Source organism: Lipotes vexillifer, unplaced genomic scaffold (genome assembly GCF_000442215.2).
Source record: "Lipotes vexillifer unplaced genomic scaffold, Lipotes_vexillifer_v1.1 scaffold575, whole genome shotgun sequence".
Lineage (NCBI taxonomy): Eukaryota > Metazoa > Chordata > Mammalia > Artiodactyla > Lipotidae > Lipotes > Lipotes vexillifer.
In genome coordinates this window covers 54,860-77,344 of record NW_006780198.1, presented here as the reverse complement: position 1 = coordinate 77,344, position 22,485 = coordinate 54,860, and positions in this window count along the sequence as shown.

Here is a 22,485-nt window from a genome sequence, read left to right as displayed (position 1 = left end):
AGTTAATTGCTTCCCAGAACAGGAGCGAGCGCTGTCTGCATGGTGGGGATGGCTGCCCACACTGAAGGCTATTTCCCTCTGCATTTGCCTTCATTTTCCATGGTGATGGTGCCCAGCAGAGGTCACCCGAAACGGAGGTGACTCAACTTCACACAGGCCCCACGAAGAACAAGGAAGAGAGAGAGTGGTGGGGAGGTTAAGACATTGCAGAGTCCTGTGTGCTGGAAACCATTGCCCTATTGCTCAGTACAAGATACCGAAGCCAAAATCAATTCTGCCTGGTCCTGCCTGAGGCAGCCAAGCGAGGCAGTGTTCCGTGAAGAATTTCAAGTTAAACAGTATTTACTTGTTTGTTCTTCAGTAATACATTTTGTGTTGCTCTGTTTAAATGGATTGACCCACAAAAACAATGCATCATTGGTTAAAAATGGGTCCAGTGTTAAAAAAGGCACTTAAAGAAAATGATGATGATGAATTCCTTGGTGGTCCGTCATGCGCCAAAGAAAAAGACCCGAGTTGATTTATCAAACCTGGAACATGCAAATACATCCTTCTCGCCCAGTCCAGCCTACTTGGTGTCAGCAAACATCATCAGTCACCTGCGTGAGGTTAATTTGAAATGTATTGGTTTTTTAGTTTTGTTTGTACTTGAATTGTAAATTTATTTTGTTTCTATAGTTGCATAAGAGCTATGAGCACAAGCAGTTTCTACCTAGCTTTATATTTATGCTTATTTAAATAACTTCATTATAAAAATAATTTGAGTTAAGCTGTTCAAGTTGCCTAAACAATATAATATCATTCTGGAGTCTAAACTGAATCCTAAGAGAAATAATGTAAATGTGTAGAAATAAATGAAAAATTATGTGTATATATATTTTTTCTATGTGTATATTTTATTTCTATGTATATATATATATTTACTTTATGTGATTAACATACAAAATGTATATATACATAATGCACAAAATGTGTGTATATATACACATGATATATATATTTAAGGTATCTGCATAGTACTTAATTTTAACCAAGTGGTCAGGGACATAGATTTGGTATAAGAGAGACCTGGATCCCCAGATTACCCCATTATTTATTAGTTTGATACCTCTGTTTCTGTTTCCTCAAGAGTACAATGAAAATAGAAATATAATAGAAAAGAATAATTAAGAATAATATAATACTTATTTCATAGTTCTGTCAGGAGAATTGAATAAAAGAATGTATAAACCCTGGGCACAGAGTAAACACTCAATAGGCATTACCTCTGTACTGGTCTGGAGTTTGCAGGTGAGCACAGGTGAGAGTAGAGCAGTGAAAACCAAGGCGGCCTGGACGTCCCTGGGGCAGTTGCCCTGGAGCCCATCGACGGGCCATGAGCTCCTGGTGGGCAGGCCCAGGGTGAGGGTAGGAGCTCCAGGGCACAGTCTGGAGCTCAGGCTGTGCCCTTAGACACTGACTCAGAATATAAACCACCCATACCCCCGGGCACACGTGCCCCTCGACTTCTATACTGAAATGTCACAAAGAGCCTGTATCAATGGAGCATTTGCTGAGCGCCTGGCACAGTGATGAAGATGTGTAGGGCATCAGTCCCCTCTACAGGACCTCCCGTTTTCCCTGGTACCACATTCCTGACTCAGGATGGTGCCCACACCTGCCCTAGGTCCCCTCCTTTCTTTGTTCTGTGTGACCTCATTCACCACCCTTCCCTCTACCCGGGAGGAGGGCAATTGAGGCTGGTGGCTTGTGTATCTTCTTCAAGATGCCTGTCCTTGACCAGCTATCCTTGGCATATACTCTTCACACCGGGCAGGTCCCCTGCCAGCTGGCCTGCATGGACAGGTCAGCTAGTGTGGGCTTGGGAACAGAACATTAATTTGAGCAAAGAGAAATTAGGAGGTTGAGTTTGCATGAGGACAGGACAATTGGACAGCGCATCCAAACCAAGTGAAAAGATGGCGGGCAGAGCCCACACTTCACTTATACCAACACCTTACTGCTTTCTGGAACAACAGTGTTTGTCCTAGAATTTGCAAGTCCCTTGACACACAGACTAGAAAACCTGAATCCATGCTGTCCACCTCCAGGGCTGTCCTGTCCCACCATCTTCACCGTGTTCCTGCCTGTTGAATTGGATGGCATCCCTCCTGCTCCAATGGGCTGTGAATCTGACCTCCCTCTCCCGGGATAAATAGGTTCCCCCACTACATTTTCTCAACTAAGATAATTTGTACAACAATTTTCTTCTTCTGAGGAAATGCGAGGGGAAGAAAGAAGGGGTGCAAAATGGGAGCGCTTGGTAATTAATGCAGAATGGAAAAAGCAGAGTTACGTTCAGGCGGTAATTGGATTTTAACCCCTTGGGAGTTGTTTTCAATGCAGATACTAATGTCTGAGCTGTCTTTCCTCGCAATGGATCTCCCCCTCAGATCTGAGGAGGGTTGAAATCCACGGAAAAAACCTTTTTTTTTTTCCCATTATAGTCAGGCTATAGTTTATTACAGCAAAGGGATAAAAAGCAGGATCATCAAAGGAAAAATGTACATCAGGCAGAAGCTGGAGGACACTAGGTATAAGCTTCCAAGAGTCCTCCTCTCCCAGTGTAGTCACACAGGACATACTAAATCCCTCAGCGATGAACTGCAGAAACACATGGAAAAGCTTTTCTGCCAGGGAAGTTTGCTTGAGCCTAAAAGTCCAGGATTTTTACTGGGGTAACTGCAGTACTGATTGCAGTTACTGAAACTCCAGACACCCCCAGAAGGAAAGCAGGTGTTCACCATAAATCATATTTTTTACACAAATTATCCACAGAAGCTGGTATAATGTGGTTTAAGACCTCAAGCATGCACAGTGCCCTAATCAGTTAGTAGCATAGGGAACATTCTAATACCTCAGTTCCTAGGAGCAAGCCAAAGGCTAGTCATACAAGTAGATCCTTCTGAGAATGTATAAGATTTGAGTAACTCAAGGCTGCTGGGTTAATTCTTTACTTCACAGATAGGTATCAAATTATCGTGAATTTAATGTACTATATACACATATATGATGGAGCAGTACATTATAAAATATATACATCAAATTATTAAATTATAATTAAAAGTAAATATATCATAAATGTTATATGACATATCATATATATGATAAGCACTACATTAAATGCAAGGTATTATATTATTATTATTATTACAAATGAGTAATGAGGGCTAGAGCTGTCCTAGGGTGTGACCAAGCAGAGTAATAATGGACATTTGCAAGGCAACTCCTCAGAGCTGTGAATGGGAGGCTGTGAAAAAATCTCACTGAAGAGTTTTACTCTCTGTTAGAGATAATTTTGTCACTAGAGCCATTTTGTTCCTCTCCAGTTTGACACCGTACATTCTTACCATTAGCTACATATTTCTTCGGGCAGGGGGGCTTGCACAGCCAAATTGTTTCACCACCCACGATGGAGTTTTGGCAAGGATGTGACCCTTCCAAGGAAGGTGCAGAATTGAGCCTCTGGAAAAAGGCATAGACAGGTGTTTCCTAACAAACCCTGAGCAAAATGCCCAGTAAAAGACTGTGATGAATAATATGATGACTAATACCAACAGTGAATTTGAGTCTGAATTGAATTGAGATGAATTTATGTGAACCTGAATACTCTTGGAATAACCTTCTTGAGTCAGATGAGCTTAATAACATGAGCAGAGCTGTGGGTGATGCCAGAGGGAGCTGTCCTTTTGGGTGACCAGTGATGAAGATGGCCATTGGGTCATTTGGAGCTGCCCAGGAGGACACTGGAGCACTGTTCTGTTCTCCCCTTTCTCAATATTTCTGTTGGGCTCCTAAAATAATTGTGCTTCATAAGTTTTCCAGAGTATTGGGGAAAAATAGCCATTGCCCTTTTCCAGCACTCCTGCCAGATCACTGAGCTTGGGGTGGGGGGCGGGGAGGGTGGGAACTGGAGGTCCAGGCTTCTGGGCTCTTTCGGGTCAGCCTTTCTGCCTTGAACTCCTGCCTCCGAGTGGTAAGTGCAGTGGGTCCAACCCAGGCCGTGATTCGGGGACGGCTCAGGCAGTGGTGGTGGTGGTGGTGGCGTCATCTCTTTGCCCGACTCCCAGTGCTGCCCCTGGTGCAAGGTGGGCTTTGAGGCCTTGGTGGGGGGCTGGGTTGTGTCTGCTCATAGCCTCTCCCCTCAGGATATGTAGAGAGTCTCAGGAATGATACCCTCAGGGTTGTGGGGTGGTACACAGTCACTCTGAAAGCACTACTATCTCCCTCATTTTACATGTGTCAAAATCACTGTGCACATGTGCACAGTGCAATCTCTAAGGGGAGGATCTGCACTTGTGATTCCAAAACTAAAGTGACCAAGAGCCCTCAGGTTGCCAGGCTGGGACTGCGGTGCAGTGGATAGATTGGTTTTGAGAGCTGTTGATGGGGACTACCCCTCCCTATTCTTTCTTCTTGTTGATTGACAGCAGGACCTGGCCTTCCAGTCTCTCCTTCTCCAGGACACCGTTCCAGAATGTTCCCACCCAGAATATTTTCTGTCCTCCTCTGGACTTCCATTACCTTGCAACTGGTAAAATGCTGCCTACAATCTAGTGGTTCTCTTCCTGGGCTTTGTGGGTAAGTCACATATCCTCTGGTCCTCTCTGTCCTTCCCTGCATCGGCTCTGTGTCTGGGGAGCTGCCTGGTACAGACTGTGTTTCCCTGACGTTCTTGTCACCTGGCTGCCAACCGTCCATGGAGGCCCTGGTGGGAGATTAGAGGGTTGGAGGAAGAGAGAGTCCAGGTGTTTTTCCCCCCTTCTCTGCTCCTCGAAAGAATTGTTTGATTTTCACTTTCCCATTTAGCCTTCAAGATAAATATTTTCTTCTTACACAGGAAGAGAGAAAATTGTGTAGTTTTAGGCATTTTCTGTTTATGAGCCTCTGGGGGAAGGGGGAGCTCACCATAAGCCAAGAATATTGGCAAATCTGCCAGTGGTGATGTGGGGTCAGCAGTGACCAGAGCTTGGGATACCTGCATGTGTGCTCACAGGAAGTGCCGCCCACTTGTAAATTTCCTCATGTAGCTCCTAACCGCCCACCTCTGGACTTTCATTCCCTACTTACCCCTCAGTGTCATGAATGTGGGGGGCTAGAGGTTTTCAGCTGGGGCCCTGACCTCACAGGCATGGACCTCACATGGGCTTTTCTCTGCTGATTGGACTTGTTGATACAGTGGCCTAGGGAACCACATGGTTGCAGGGAAGGGTTAACTTGGTACCCAGATGATAGGTGATTATAACAAGATGTGTGACCAAGACCTATGGTGAAAGCAGTCTGATTGAGCCTCAGGAGTCAGGAGGCCCAGATCAGACTCAGTGGAGATGGAAATCCAGTCACATTAACTCCGGGGCTCACGTATGTCACTCCCTGCACACAGGCACTTCTCATGTCGCTGTGGTTCTGGAGAGAGAGGAAAATATTTGTTTCACAGGAAAGGCTCATTTTAGTCATTAACTTTTGATCTGGCCTTCTAGGGGTTCTTGTAGAATAAACCACTGGAGTCAGAGCACTGCGCTGTCCCATAGCCACTCAGAAGTACAGATGGACCGAAATCTGTGGCCAACATATGTGACCTTTCCACCCCTGTCCTGTCCAGGGGCAGCAGTGGATCACCTGGCTCCCACCTGGCCAGGCCGTTCTCGTGCTGGGCTGTTCTCAGTGAAAAGATTGGACCATCCCATCTCTAAGGGCCCCTTTGACCCTAATAATCTAGAGCTGATTAAAAAAATCTGAAGAGAATTTAGAAAATAGGCACAAGAACAAAAAAAGATCAGAATCACCCATAATCACCAAACCCACAAATCGCCAAGTGAATGTTGTTTCCCTCCATCGATTTTTAATATGCTTATAATTGTAAACCCATTTATACAAGATTGAATGATTTGGCATATTTAATTGAATATATAACTTTAAAATACTGAGCATTAAACACAAGGCTGGTTGGCTTAAGGTATATATCTGTTATCATATGGCGGCACAAATATCCTTCTGTTTTTAGTATATTAAGAGTTTTATTGGGAATAAATATTGGGATTTATCGAGTTTTTTCAGCAGCTGTGAAAGTGAACAGACGTTTTCTTTCAAACAATTTGACCTGTTGATGGAACGTTTGTTATTATGTGCCTCACCATTGGTACAGCCACTTTGCAACTCCTCTTATGGAAGAGCCATTCATTCAATAAATATTTGTTGAGTGAATGGATATCGATTGGATGGGGGCTTTTGAAAAATTTAAAGGAGGTGACCTTTGTCCTCTGCTCTTTCCAAAAGTTAGAGTCTTTTCAGAGCTAAGACTGGTGAATGAAAAGAGTGTGTAAGCCAAATAATACAGCGTGAGTCCCCCAGAATAAGAAACAAAAGCCACCTTCCTCCACCTTTGGGCTGAACCTACTTCATTGGTGAATTATCCAGAATGTCCCTGAAGTCTGATCCAAACTGCATTCCCCGCAAGGCTGAGAAAATGTGAATTTTGGCCCCTCTGCCATCACCAATGCAGGGAGGAGAGCCCTGAGGTTGGTCTTCAAGCCTAGAGCTTTTTTTTGGTACCTGCCAACCAAGGAAAGTAGCAAGGGGGGATTTTGGAGACGAAGAAAGTGGCAGCAGATACCAAAAAAGGAGGAAAGTCATCCCTCCGTACCCTGGGGGATTGGTTCCAGGAGCCCCCATGGACACCAAGATCTGAGGATGCTTAAGTCCCTTACAGTTGGGGATTTGCAATCAAGGGCTCAACCAACTGCAGATGGATCAGAGGTTTGTTGAATCAGAGGATGAGGAACCTGAAGATATGGAGGACTGACTGGATATGAGGAGCTGGAGGGGGGGCAGGCCCTTCAGAGGGAAGGCAAAGTGAGTGCGTATGTCAACTGAAGAAAATGCACAACCTAAAAGTTGAGAATTATGTTTTATTTGTTGGACAAAACTGAGGACTTAAGCCAAGGACACAGCATCTCAGATAGCTCTGAGGGACTGCTGTGAAGAGATAACGGTGGAGCTAGGATACGTAGGAGTTTTTACAACAAGGACCAGGTAGTCAGAACATCAAAAGATTACTGTTAATTAAAGAAAACCAGACATCTCAAGTTAAGGAATTTAGCTCCTCTGTGTATGAGAAAATGCAAAAGTCAGGGCTCATTGAAATCATTCCTTTGATATGCACCTCAGCTATCTGGGACCAATCTCCTGTGATTTCTCATCCTGAGTCTCCTCAGGGTGCACCCTTGAGGGTAGCTGCATTGGCTTGATGGTGGTCATCCTGTTTCCATCATGAGTTCCCTCAGGGCTCACTGTCAGGTGGCTGTAATGTGATGGCTTGATGGCTACAACATCCTTTGTTTACTAATATGGCAGGTAATGAACCTCACAATGGGTGGCCTCTCAAAAGTTTTGGGGCTCCACGTGCCAGTTGGAGAGTTAGACCATTTGTGATGCTCTTGGGTCAGCCCTTTCCTTCATGTGGGAAGAAGGAACTTAGGAGGCTGTGGGTGTCAAGAGGTCCCAACATGAGGCCCCTCTTCCCCAGTCCTTTCACAAGGTGCTGCATCATGCTGCCTATGACAATCTCCCTGGCATCTCTCCCCACAGCAGACAGGAGCCTGTTGAGAGCAGGACTCAGGCTGTTCCTCTTTGTATTTCCAGGACCAAACAGGAAGTGGACACTCAACATATATTGACCAATGCACACACACATGGGTCTCAGGAGACGGCCTGTAGCTCCTTGCAGGCCAGGACCTTGTGTGTTTTGTTTACATCTCCAGCTGTAGCCCCTGGAGAGTGCTCAGCACTTTGCAGGGAAAACAAGTGCATGTGGGGCATGTGGAGACCCCTAGCACTAGGAGGTGGGGCAGCCCTTGGGGTTGACAGTAAGGAAAGGGAGTAGGATGGGGACCAGGGTGGACTGTGGGGTTGGCTAGGAGGATGCAAAACATGGACTTTCTGTAGGTGACAGAGTAACAGTTTTCACCACAGGCTCTGCAGTAACCGAGGGGGTCTCCATGCCAGTGCTGACTCCTGCAGGGTGTCTGCTCCCCACCAGGGAAATGCAGAAGGGACAGAAACTGCATCCCAGGGTTGCTGTGAGGATTAAACAAGATGAACTGTGTGAGCTGGGGAGCCCAGGGCTTGGGATGGCTCCGGGTTCCATAAATATTAGCTGTTAACACAAATGTGGTCCAGATGCAGCCCCAGGGGTCCAGGCGACAGGGAGCTTGGGAAATGCTGTCTGCATCTCCCTGCAGAGTCTTTGCTTACATATCCAGGGTAAGGGTCTTTGTGGCACAGAACTCATGACCTGATTTAGGGTAAGGGCAAAGGCCTTGTTTCTCTCTCGATGTAGCTAAACGTAGGTGAAATGGATAGAAGTCTGTCCAGTGGAGAAAACAGTGAGAAGGGCGAGTTTATCCCTGTTCGCACACTGGGTCCCAGATATTGGGTCTCCATGGAATCTGCATGTGATTCTGAGCAAGCCATTTCACCCTCCTCAGCTTCTGTTCTGCTACATGTAGTGTGTGTATAGGCTGGGGTGGGCACCATAGGGTGACCCCCAGTGAGTCTTGCCCTTTTAAAATTACCTCCTCACACACTTGACTGTGGGGAAACTGTGACTTGCCTCAATAGAATATGGCAAAAGTGGTGGAATTTTGCCTATGTGATTAAAGTCCCTAATAAGTTGATTTTGAGTCAGAGGGAAGCTTATCCAGGGTGGGCCGACTTAATCAAGTGAAAGCCCTACAAAAAGGACTGGGGCCCACTCTGAGGATAGAGTCTTCTGTCTGAGGAAGCAAGCTGCCTTCTTGAGAGAGTATCCATGAGAGAGCCATGAGGCAGGGGACCACGGGTGGTCTCTGGGACCAAAAGCAGCCTCCAGCCTCCAGCCAGCAAGAAGCCGGGGCCTCAGTCTTGCAGCCACAAGGAAATGTGTTCGGTCCTTCAGATGAAGACGCGGCCCATGTGACACCTTGACTGCAGCCTCTGAGACCCTAGCAGAGGACGCACATCTAAGCCAGGCCTGGACTCCTGAGAAAATAAATGTACATTGTCTTAAGCCCCTAAATTTGTGGAAACTTGTTCCACAGCAATAGAAAACTGATAGTCTCTTAGCCACTGAAGATGAGACCAGGAATAAAGTATTAAGCTTTCTTCTTATTGACTCCCCTTTGGAGAGGGGGGTGCTTTCTCTTCCATTCCTATTCGTTCACTCAACAAGTTTTAAAACACCTCAGCGTACATGTGCTGTGTAGGGCCCTGTCCGCCTGGTGTCCCTGCAGTTTTGGCAAATCTGCTGTGAAGTTCCAATTGGATGGTTATTCCAGCGAGGTGAACTGTAACCCGTGGGAATGCAGATGCTTTCAGCGACCGCTCCCCATGCCATCTGGTTTCCAGTGGTCACATCCTACTTTTTAGCATCACATACATGACGCCATCTGTACATTAGATTAGTTGTTATGAAATGAGCTTTCTGAAAACATGCACTTCACATGCACACCTCTGCCTTTTGTTCTGTGCTTTTCTAAGTGTGTTAAAGTCTATTTACGATCTCACCACCAACAGTGAATAAATTCAGGGGTGGACGGATGGACAAATGAAAGGACACGCATTTATGATCAGACAGGCTCGTTTCGAGACCTCCCAATTCCCAGTGCAGGATGTAATTTTTTAGATTAATAAATGGAAAGCAACTTCCCCTCTGGAGCAAATGCTGTCAGCAGTCGGGCCTGGCACGTGGCACATCCAGCTCCCTGGGGGACAGAGCCAAGGGTACTGTTTTGGCAGATTATCTCCACATAGTTACTCAGTACAATGCTGTCAGTCAGAGGGCAGTTTATGAAGCAGGGATTTATAAAGTACACTTGGAATCGGGGCCAGTCTGTCCCATGTAGCAGATTTGTCTCTCTCTCTGTTTGACAGGTTCTGATCAGTGGTTGACTTGGATCCCACACGGTCTCCAGGCATGCAGGCTGCCCATCTCCCACCAGCCGTGGCTGTCAGCCCCTGTCAGCGTAGACCTGAGGCTCTGATGCCAGGAAGACCTGTCAGAGAGAAGGTTGGAGAGTGCTCTTCCAGACGGAAACTTGGTGATGTGGGAGATAAAACAGAGGGGTGGGGGTGAAGGAGATGTTGGAGCGTTTGGGCTACAATCCAGGGGCTAGATATATATTTTGCCCACTTTTATTTGCAATTAAAAAAATGATGTATGTGTGCACATGTGTGTATGTGTGTACCTGTGTATATAAGTGCATGTGTGTATGTGTACGAGTTCTGCATGTGCATGCATGTGTGTATGTGTGCATGTGTATCATGAGTTTGTGTGTGCCCATCCATGTGTTTGTATATGTGCGCAAGTATGTATGCATACATGTGGGTGTGTGCATGTGCTTGTGGGTGTAAATGTACATGTACTTGCATATGTCTATATGTGTACATGCATTGTGTGTGTTTGCGTGTATGTACACATGCTTACATGCATATGTATCAATAGTTGTATATATCTATGTCTATACACACATGCATACATGCAACATACGCTGTACTGCATGTGTAAATGTGTTTGTGTGTGTGTATCTGTGCATGTGTGCATGTTTGAATACATATGAGTGTTTGTGTGTGTGTGTATTTGTGTGACCCGGTCCCCACTTAGGCTACTAGGTTTTTTAGGGGAGGGACTCCCATTCATGCAACTCTGGATGTTTCATTCCATGACATTTCTGATCATGTAGTGAAGACTTCCTAAATGTTAGGTTCTGATGATTGCGTTTCTACTTTTCTCATCTTGCTTTGAAGTGTCTGTTCCTGCTGCAGTCAATCGTATCTCTGGAATCGTGCAGGTTCTGCTGTCCACTGCCATGGAACGGTCATTGCCACGTTCCCAACGCCTGGAGCATCACAGACTCCCGATAAATCTTGTTGAGGGAATAACCTTGACCTGTGCTTCCGACGCCTGGCCTCTACGTGGGCAGATGGTGCTGAGGGTAATCATGGTGAGATAGGGGTTTTCAGCTGAGACATGCAGTGAAGAGGCGACCCCTTTGCAGAGCTGGGTAGGTTTTCCCCACTCCCCCTTCCCTCCTACGTGAGTGGGCATGAGGGAGGCGGGAGCCATCCAGATGAGTGTAGAGCCTTTAGATTAACTGGGTGTCTGCCACGCTCCCATCCTGCCTGCTCTCCCCAGTGGCGTGTGGTCCAGGCGAGATAGAAGCTTCCATATTCCCGTGGCAGAGGGAACCATGGCTCCACGTGTGCAGGGTCTCTGTCTCTGCCCTGTGTCTGCCTGGCTGAGGGGCACTCTGCTGACCCCGGGGCTCGAGCCTTCCTGGGGCACTCAGGGTCTCACCCACTGGCTCCTTCTGGCTGTTCGGCTTCACCCAGGCTCCAGGTGCCAGAGTAGACCCATCTGTGGGTGGCTGCAATTCCCTAGCAACTGGGCTGGTCCCTGGCTCATTCTACAGCCCACTCCACCCTGGCACCTCTCACCTCCTGTGCCCACCCCTTCAGCTCATCTTGGGGATGAAAAGACCCCCATCTCCTCCATCCATCTCCGCCACTTGAGCAAAAGCGTGACATTGCCAGACTGCCCAGGCCACCCAGTGGGTTCGTCATACCCAAGGGGTGCTGCTGGGGAGGCCCGAGATTTGGCCTCTTTCCAGAGTCTCATGTGGGGAACAGAGACAGAGCCCCCACTGCCCTTGGTGTTCGTCCTGCTTCAGCGATTCACTTGACTTTCTCTGGGTTGGACGAGGAGAGGAATGGGACACAATTTCCAACAACCTAGACCCGATCCGCCCCCACCCCTTGGCCTTCCCTTGGCCACTGTCGTGTTGGTTATCAACCTGTCCTTCACTTACTTCCTCCACGTCACCTCCTCCCATCTTCCTTGCTTCCCTGTTGCGGGGATGGTTATAGAGCATCTTCTCCCACAGCAGGAAAACGTCTAAGCCAGGAGCTCCAGGATCAGCCACTGATGAGCTAAATATGGAAAATAAAGAAATTTGCTCTTTTTCCTCTTAAGCTAATTGCTTTTGTCTGGCCTTGCAGTTCCCTTTTGCATGTCCAAAGCCTCTTACCACCTCATTCTTTGCAGTCCTATGCCACTAGTCCTGGCAGCGTCCCCCAGAGACAATGTCCCAGGGAGCCTGGGGATAAAAGTCTCTTACTTAGAAAGACAAAGGAGAAAAGCAAGGACAGGAGTAATTTTCAAACTGAGCTGATGACACTCATTCCCTTTGTAGGACGCCAGCCCAGAAGCCCTGGCTGCCCTTCCCCCCCCCCCCCCCCCCCCCCCCCCCCCCGCCGCTGTTATGGGGTTTACTAATTTCATGCCTGGCTCTTTGTGTTATACACTTTAAAGGCAGGAGGGAGGCGACTGGCTCCATGGCTGGTGATCTGCAGAGCTGATCTCAAGGACAAATTTATGGTTATCAAAGGGTAAAGGAGGGGAGGGATAAATTAGGAGGTTGGGATTAACATACACACACTACTATACATATATATATTAGATAAACAACAAGAACCTACTGCATAGCACAGGGAACTATACTCAATATTTTGTAGTAAACTATAAGGGAAAAGAATCTGAAAAAGAACACACACACACACACACACACACACACACACACATATATATATATATATATAATATATTATCTGAATATATATATATGAGCATATATATATATATATATATATATCTGAATCACTGCTGTATACCTGAAACAAACACAATATTGTAAATCAACTATACATCAATAAGAAAAAGAAACTAAAGAAAAAAAGAAATTCAGTAATGTGCTACCAATAAGCTTGGGGGGCAGGAGGGAAGGGATGCTGGATCAGCTCTGCTCACAGCTGGCTCCATTCACATTTTGCTCCATGTGTGATGAGCAGGGAAGCCCCATTTAAAGATGTGGAGATGAACAAAGAGAAGGGGAGCAGGCAAAGGCCACTTATTCAGAGCAGCTGCTGTCGCAGGGGACTGGCCATGGCGCTCGTTTTTTGGCTGAGACTCAGAGTCAGGGGGAGCCTCATAGAACAAAAGGGAACGTTCCAGGTGTGCCCTGATCTGGGCTGGTGGCCAGGAAGCTGGTGGGGGCGGTGAGTAGAATGAGGGTGCCCCATGTGATTGGTTAGGGGGCCACATTTGGGTTTCTTTGATTGGTCCCATGTTAGAGAAGCTGGCAGTTCTTAATCAAGTCCTGGCCTTTTGGGGCTGATTATTACATGGGTGCCAACAAAAAATGGTCACTTACCACCTGCCTCTATAAGGATTAAGTCACGAACTGCTACAGCCATTGCAGTCAATGACCTTCAACATACCCTAAAAGGAGTTCAGGGCAGAGATCAGGAATGGGGTGCTCTGCTCTGGGAAAACTGGCTGAACAAGCCATTAGAGACTTAGATATTTACAGGAGAAGTTTTTATGAGCCCCATTCTTGCATCTCCTCGTATCTAGAAAAGCACTAAAGTCATTAACAGTGACTCCTCCCGAGTAGCAGCCAGCCTCTGCCAAAACGTGTGCTTGGTGCACGTGCCCCCACCCCCCGCCTCCCGCCTTTACTAAAATCATATAGAACACTGACCTCCTCCCTCCCTCTTTGGAGCAGTTTCTCAGAGTTATCTGAGAGGCGCTCTCCTGGGCTATAGTCCTCATTTTGGCCCAAACAAAACGTAACTCACATCTCTCACGTTGTGCATTTCTTTTCAGTCCACAGGGGTTATGGTTCAGCTTCCGGGATCAGTTACCAGAGATAATAATCTGATTTCCTACAAGCCTGACTCACAGCAGCCGGCTTCCCTGACTGGCTACTGTAGATAAGGGTGGACGGGCTCAGAACAGGCCCTCCTTGAGATGTGTTACTTTGTCATGTGGATTATCTTGAGCTAAAGGCAGTGAAGAAAAATGACTGCTTCTCTCTCAACCACCTAGAGGAATTGAAATTGGGGATTTTTCCCAGAAAAAGTGTTATTACCAGAGATAAATTTTATCTAAGTGGCCCCGTCTGTGTGGCAGGACAAGCATCTAATTACCAACCAACTGCTCCTTTTCTATGGTCCTGTGAATGACCCTCCTGTCCTGGGAAACCCCAGGCCCATCCCACTCCTTAGCTCAGGATGGTGTATATACCTCATTTTACCTTTCTGTCTCTGACTCTCTCAGGTCTGTGGGGTCTCTGACCCTTTCATGTGTGTGGGTTCCGGTATGTATGGAATGAAATTTGATTTTCTCTTGTTCATCTGTCTCATATCAATTTGAGTCTTAGACCAGCCGGAAGAACTGAGAAGGGTAAGGAAGGTTTCCTTCTTGCCTTATGTGGATCTGTTTCCTGGGCTTGTTGCTGCAGGGTGTGGGTCAGAGTTTTATTTTTCTTTACCGTCTGGCCGTTGTCTGTTTACCTACTCAGTCTCTCAAAGATAGTCAAACCACCTCTTGGAAAGGCAGCCTCAGATCTCAACATAAAATAGCAGGGCCTTCCTTGCTCTGAACCTCAGCCAGGGAAGTGGATGGCTGGTGCAGGACCTGGCTGTCAAAGCCGGTGATTGGAAGTCTGGCTGAGACTGGAGGGAAACAGAGGCCGGGCACAATCTCCCGTCACATAGGAGACCCCAGAGGAAGGACTTCATCAGCCTTGAGGGTCTAATAAGACAAATGGCAGCTCTGGGGCTCTGCGCAGGACCCTGCTGGCAGGGGTGCCAGAACCCATCTTGTAATCATCTGTATAGCTTGCTCCATCCTGCTCTGTACTGAGAGGAAGATTGAGGCCCCAGATAGGGCAGAAAAGCACATTAAGGGAGCAGCACAGACAGACTTTCCAATTCAAACCAAAGCCGAGAGCGGCAGTGAGAAATGGCTCCTTTCTGTCCTGTCTGTTGAAACATAAAATGTTTAAGTTCATAATGACCATGCCCCCTCCCATCACGGTGCTGGAGGAAGAGATTTGGATGGATCTCAGGAAGCAGCCCATCCCAAATGGCAATCTGCCTGGAAATGCACTGTTGACAAATCAAATTTCTCCCAAAGCTTTAGAACAAAAACCTGCTGGGCTCCCCTGGGCAGCTCTATATAAGCCCCAATGGGAGAAAAAAATCTGGGGTCTGATAAGACGTGTAATCTATTCCTCCAATGAATGTTCCCCATTCAGAGCCCAGTCTTCTGTAGATATTATTGTGCTATTTATGGAGTGTGATGTAAAATTCATCTTAGAGAGGGTGTGCTAAGCTAGAAAATTCCAAGGTAATTTTGTATTGGAATTTGGGGCAGCAAAGGAGCCCATCGGGTGGGACAGAACTGGCTCTGGACAGCTGTTAGTCCAGAGGGACCACGATTCCTGCAGGGGTGGAGCTGAGGCATATTCACGGGCCACATCAGCTCCTGGGTTATGTCTCAAAGTCCCTGCTTTATGAGCTTGATACATTCTCCTAAATTGGATCTTCATCTTGTAACCACAGCTGTTCCCCGGCTCAGGAGTTCAGAGTCAATTGCAGGGTTTGGGGAGGAGGGTATCCACTCTCTAGTCCTCCAAGAGCATCTCTGAACTTCACCCTCATCACTGCTGGTGAGGCCAGATGGAGACAAAAGCTCTCTTTCTCCCTCTTTTTTTAAAAAAAGATATTGGAGTATAGTTGATTTACACTGTTGTGTTAATTTCTGCTGTACAGCAAAGTGACTCAGTTATACACTGAGTATATATACATTCTTTTTTAAATATTATTTTCCATTATGGTTTATCCCAGGAGATTGGATAGAGTTCCCTGTACTTACAGTAGGACCTTGTGGAGGTTCTTCAGAAAACTAAAACTAAAAATAAAATTATCATATGATACGGTAATCCCATTCCTGGGTATATATTGGGACAAAACTCTAATTCAAAAAGATACATGCACCCCAATATTCATAGCAGCACTATTCACAATAGCCAAGACATGGAAGCAACCTCAGTGTCCATGGACAGATGAATGGATAAAGAAGACGTGGCACATATATACGAGGGAATACTACTCAGCCATAAAAAAGGACAAAGCCTCTCTTGAGACCACCAGCACATTTATTCCAGTGGAGCAGTGCCAGTAATGGTAACTGTTGACTCCGAATCAGAAACGTCACCTCCTGCTTCGTCCTTCCAGCTCAGGCACCTAATTATTTGTAAACGTCAGGAACTTCACCCTAAAGGAAAGTGAGAGCCCTTGGTGGGTTTCTCATCCTTCTCTGAAACTTCCCAGTTCTTTCCCAACACAGAAGGAAAATCTCATCCTCCTAGGAGCCAGGCCACAGCTGCTGCACCGGACACGCGTCTCTCCTTATTGCTGTGGTGGTGAAGGTGGCACATGCAGGGGCTGTGCATGACTGTGCCCTCAGGGGCTTCCTTGGGCTCCAGGTCACAAGCCCAGCCAGGAGCTGTTGTCCAAGCAAGTGGGCTCTGGTGGGAGCAGAAGGTGGAGGAAACAGCTGGCTCTGGGCTCAGCTTCCGGGGGCGGGGTTGGGGGGGTCGTGGCCCTCCCTTCCCTCGTCCAGTGGCTCTACCTGATGAGAGGTGGGCTGTGTGGCATGCTCCACACTCTGTCCCTGGATACACCCCTCTGCTGTCACTGTTTCAGGATGCTGAGCTCCTGAGGGTGGAGTCTAAGCAGGGATCTACCCCTGCTTCCTTCTGTCATCTGTTCCTACCTGGTCTTGGGACACCTTGCTCTGCCTCTCCCATTTCTTGGTCCATCTATCAAAGCTCTCTAGTTATCTTTCCCAATTTCCATCTTAAATGGAAAATGAGGACTGCATTATTTCCTCAAAAGGAACCACCTTCACACGTGAACTCTGACTTTTATGAATGAATTGTGAGGCCACTCAGGAGAAGTTCATGCTCCCAATCACATCTCTGTTGTTCAGAAACCTCGTCTGGTTTGGGGCAGATGCACACAGAGTGGACACACTTACTCCGGGTTTCCAGTCTGGGGGTGCACAGGTGAGGAGACTAAGTCAGGTGCAGTGGGGGCAGGATGCACCCCGGGAGATGTTGCTAAGATGTGGCACTCTGATCCCTGCTGACTGCTTTGTCCTGAAATCTCCTGTCTTGTTTGTGGCTTCACAGATAAGACTCAGAGTTAAGGACATCGAACCTGTACCTAAGAACCTAGCACCTTCCAGGTGTCCCTCCCACCTGTTGTGGCCACAGTCTCACTCAACTCTATGCCATCATGAGGCTGACTCATGAGATGGGTTTATTGTTAATGTCATATAACAGGAGCCCCCTTTCACTCTGCTTGTGACAGGGTGGCCTGGTGAGTCCTGGGCATTACTCAGTGAGTATTTACTGGGCATCTCTTATTACTAGACAGCATTTTAGATGCTTGGATGTATTAAGGGGCAAAACAGTCTCCATTGCTGGCCCTGGAGGAGCTCACATTCCATCTCCAGCAGAGAGAGACAAACTCTGAGCAGTGGGCACCATCAATAATTGATACAGGATGTTAGAAGGCGTGGGAGGCTTGGAGTGGGGTGAAGGGCAGGTTCAAAATGGACAGAGGAGGCATTGGTAATAAGGGGATGGGGAGCCAGTGATGGGGAAGGATCCAAGGGAAGCATCAGATGGATGCAGAGTGAACAGCTGGAGCAAAGACCCTCCTGGGGGTGGGAGGAGGGATGCATGCAAGACACGCGGAGGACCGTCCTACAGCCAGGAGTGACGTCCCTGTGGTAACTGGGGTACAGGCCATACAGCAGTCCTGGCTGTGAGGTCTTGGCCTTTTTCTCTGGATGAAACAGAAAACGACTGCAGGTTTGATCAGAGGAGAGACTTGACCTTGCCCAGATGTTAAAATGACCGCTGCGTTTAGGAGAACCCGTTGCGGGGGGGCGGCAGGGGAGAAGCAAGGACCAATTCGGTGGCTACTGCAGGAATCCAAGAGGGAGATGGATGATGGTGGCCCTGATCAGGGTAGAAGAATCCAGGAGGGAGATGGGATGAGATGGTGAGATTCTGGGGATGTTTAGGACGTAGAGGCGACAGTTTTCCTATGAATTGGGTGAGGGGGTGAGACAAAGTGCTGACTGCAGGGATTTCCACCTTTGAGACTCAAAGCCTGGAGTGGGCATCCCCTGAGCAGGAGAATTCTGTGGGCAGAGATGGTTTGGAGCCCTTGCTACAGGTGGTAAGAGCAGGGTGTGGATGCTGGGGGGTGGGGTGGGGTGGGCTGGACACATGAGTCTGGGGATCCAGAGAGAAGTCTTTACCTGGCTGAAGCAGGGAGATAAATGTGTGTCTGGGTTGAAAGCTAGCAGCCTGGCAAGATCACCAAGGGTGCAAGTGTGGATGGAGAGAAGCAGCTGCACTAGCTCCAGGCAGCTGCAGCCCAGGGATGCTGGGGAACAAAGGACAGACCAGCCAAGGAGAGGGAAAGGAGCAACCATTGGGCAGGAGGACATCTGAGCCTGTGGCGTCTGAAAGCCAGTGCAAGGGCGAGGGAGGGAAGGGTGTGTGGTGCAGGCAGTGACGAGTTATGTGGAAGGAAGGGTGCTGGCGGTCCAGTGAGGTGGGGGCTGAGAATCCAGCTATGGATTTAGCAAAGAGAGGTGGCTGGTGAACACCGGCTCCAGAACTTACCATTTGCCTTGAGATTTCAGCTCTGACGTCCCAGGAAACGCAGGTTCTGGTAAAGCTGACCTTCCCTTCTTTCCCGTCTTTTCCCCGTGGGGTCCCCATAGGGAGAGTCCGGTGGCCAGTGTCAGGTGTAAGGAGTTGAAACCTGCTGAGTGTCAATGTGGCACTGCTGGTGACCTGAAGAATGCCAAATGGATGGAGGCTGTGGAGAACAAGGCAAACAGAGTTGAGAGAGGAGAATGGACCAGAAACCATGTCAACCCTGGATCCATCCACAGATGAAGCAGGAAGTTCCATGCTGCTGACTTTGTAGTTACATGGGTCACCAGAGCTCTTGTTCTTTCTGGAGCTCATTGGAATTAGCATCTGGTCATTGCAACCAAGAAAAGTCTCATGCTAACCATTGAAAAGGGAGGGAGGGGGCTGATATCAAAATTCAGACCCTCATTTTCCCATCTCTCCAAAGACATGTAGGGTTCTCTGTATACTCACAAATCCTATTTACCACCAGGGCTGCTTTTGTTCCTTCACCCATTTTCTTGGTTTAAACAGCCAAACAAGCAGGAAGCAGGAATTGATGGAAAACCTTTCTAGAGGTTGTCTGGGGGTGGGGATGGGGGAACCACCCCTTGAAAAACCACTCTTGAACAGATGATTGAAGAACAAATACCATTATTATTGGGATTATATTATTATTGCCTTTGGTATTTTAAGTAAACCCTCAAGGGGATCTTTAAAACCTGAAATTGCTTAATAGGAGTAAATCTGCACAAATCTCAGGGTGGGCCATGGGAAGGGTTGTATCTCAGGAGTGCCCCTATCATTCTGCATCCCCCTCCCAGTTTTAGAACACACACAGTGCCGTGTATGGGATGTCTCCACTGAGCACAGGGGGCGGCAAGAGCTTGCTATGGTCTCTAATCAGAAGAAAGAAACAAGCATTAAGAGAAGCCTGGAACTTGTCTATAATGAAGTTGCCCCAGTGTACCTCCCTAGGCTGGGACATGGGAGAACTCAGGGAGAGGCCTTTGGCAGAAGACGCTTGAGTGACAGGATGTGGATATCGGCTTCTGTGACAAGATTGGGGCTGACAGATCCTGGCCTTCATCCCCTTTTTCACTTGTGCATTTGTTTTTTCTTTCATTTTCCAAAACCCCAGGGCTTGGCTTATGCCCATAAATCTTCTGCTAACTCCGGTTTGGAATGGAATTCTGGTTTGATGGCTTCTTTCTCATTTCAGCTCTGTGTTCATTTCCTTGATAGCACTTATTATTATAAGTACCTGGCAGTTATTTTGTAACCTTGTCTTTTTAGTTGTTTGGTGAGTCTTCCATCACACCCACTGAAATGTCTCCCCCCACCTCCGGGAGGGCAGGGACCGTTCAGTTCAGTTTACTCTTGCATTGACTGTGTCTAGAATAATGTCTGACATGCAGTAGGTGTTCAAAAATGCCTGTAGATGAATGAAAATTTGGGTGAATATCCCCAAAGGGTCTTTTGCTAGCAGTCTTTGCCATGTGGACACCTGCAGGCGGGCTAAGTTAGCACACGAAACGTTGCATCAGATTACAGTAGCTTTGAGAGATGAAAGTAGGGACGGGGCGGTGGGGGGGTCCTCTGGCCACCGCACATGAGAAGGGCTGTGTTCTTTCTAGGGTTAGGGTTAGTTAGGGTTAGGGTTAGGTTTAGACACCATGCAGGCACACCCTGTGTGAACCAAGCCAGGCTTGCCAAAGCTTACTGCCACATCTGTGCACGTCGTCCTTGCTGGGAATGCACGACTCTGGTCAGTGTTTAAGGAGCAGCCCAGTTGAAGAGATACTTGCTCTATACTTGCTTCTGGTCCACATTCTCACCTGTGCCCAGCAAGCAAGGCTCAGCTTCATTCTGAATCAGTCTGCAGCATCTTAATATGTACTACCTGATACCTGTCAGTTCATGGCCATAGATTCTCCTGACTGTGAAGGGAATAGGGCTTTTATGTCAGAGATGACCTGGGGCTGCTGCCTTTCATCTGTCAGTATCCTGTTGTCTACCATTTATCCAGTCACAATGCCATGTGTCCGCTGCTGCTTGACTCACCAAATAAGCCATAACACACTACTGTTGAATATTCTTTTATGGCATCCCTGGACAACCAGCAGAGGAGTGAGAGCAGTGACAGGACACCTGCGGGATCTGTCTTTCCCTGAATCTGATATTTGAGATTGGCCGACACACACAGGGGGATGCAGCTCGGCTAAGCCATTGTAAAAGCTGCCCGAAGACACAGGTGTCAAAGTTGGATTTTTTTTTCCTTCTCTACATCATGGATTTCATGGACATGACCTTTCATTTCAAGAACAAATCGATATTCCGATTGGCAAATAGACACAAATATTGCATTCATTCTCCAAAATGTTACACCAACATTACAGGCACTTTTTGTCCTCAGTGGGGTGAAAGGGGATGTTTGAACACATTTTGCTCAAATAGGAATAAGAGGGGAATGGGAAGCAGAAAGGGCAGGAGGAAATGGTACATAAACATTTAATTATGGAAATGGAAATGACCGCCAGTGTTCCCTACTGGGTCCACGTTTCCTTGATCAAAGGTGGCAGGATCTGAGTAGTGATGGATGGTGTTCACTCTGTCACCTGGCATGGTCTCCATCAGGTGTGAGGTTGGGGGTGACCTGGAGTTCAGCCGAGATTGGCTCAGTGATTGCTCTGGGCTAGACTCTTGACCAGATGCCCAGGAGATGGAGAAATGGTGGATAAGACATTGAGCTGCCTTAAAGACATCTCCCCTCTTGTTTGGAATTCTGCCCACTGCAGGCTGTCCTAGAGCCAGACTCTCCCCTGCATCACCTGGCCCAGTCAAGGCTTTCCTTTGGATGTTACCAATGACACTTGCTTAATCTGAGACTGTTTACAGGGTCATCCATCTGTAGGCACACTGTGGCTTAGTTCTCATTGGCCCTTTGCAAAAGGCTTATCATCCACGAGGACAAAGTTGTCCAGAGAGGGTGGGGAAGGGACTGGCTTGAGGTCACAGGGTGAGTAGGTGGCAGAACTGAATTCAAACCTCCATTTGCCTGAGTTGGCTGACACTTTCCTCCAAACTGGGCTGCAGCACAACAGATAAAATGCAAACCTCATTGGGCATCCTGGCAAGGGCTGTCAGGTCCCTGAATGTCCAATTTACTCAGTCACTGTTATCCTTTTTTCTCCAAGTCTTTGAAATAACGCACACCCACGAGCAATCCTGGTGACATTTTTCCTCCTTTCCCCCACTGCAGATAAGAAGGAAACAAATAGAGGTGGCCCCAGTCCTTGTCACGGTGTGCTGGCATCTTTAGTCTCTTTGGTGTTCCCACTGCACAACCAGATAGCATGGATGGCATGCTAATGGGCTCCTCCAATTTGGCCCGGGAAGTGATGGATCTCCCTATTCCTGCCTGAGTGCCTCGCTGTGCACGATGGTCCTGTGGCCTCTGGAAGGGGCTCCTGTCAGCCCTGTGTGCCATGGTGAGACTGAGTGTCAGCTGCTTCCACTTGGGGTCACCTACATCTCTGTCCCTGGGCAGAGCCTGAGCCAATGGCATGGCCCCTGAAAGTGGCCTTTTATATTAGAAGTTGTTCTTGGCCTCCGTTCTTGCTTCAAAGCAAGAGCTGAAGAGATGAGCAGACCAAAGGTGGAAAGCCAGACTGCAGGGATGGTGGCTCAGCTGGAGAATCCCAGGCGTCCCAAGCAGGAGAGCAGTAAGTGGCAATAGAGACCAAGTCTGGTTGTAAGACAGAGAGCAAGAGTGCAAACCACAGGGCTAGGTAGACCTGGGTGCAAGGATCTTGCATTTACTCTTTGGGAAGGTTTAGTAGAT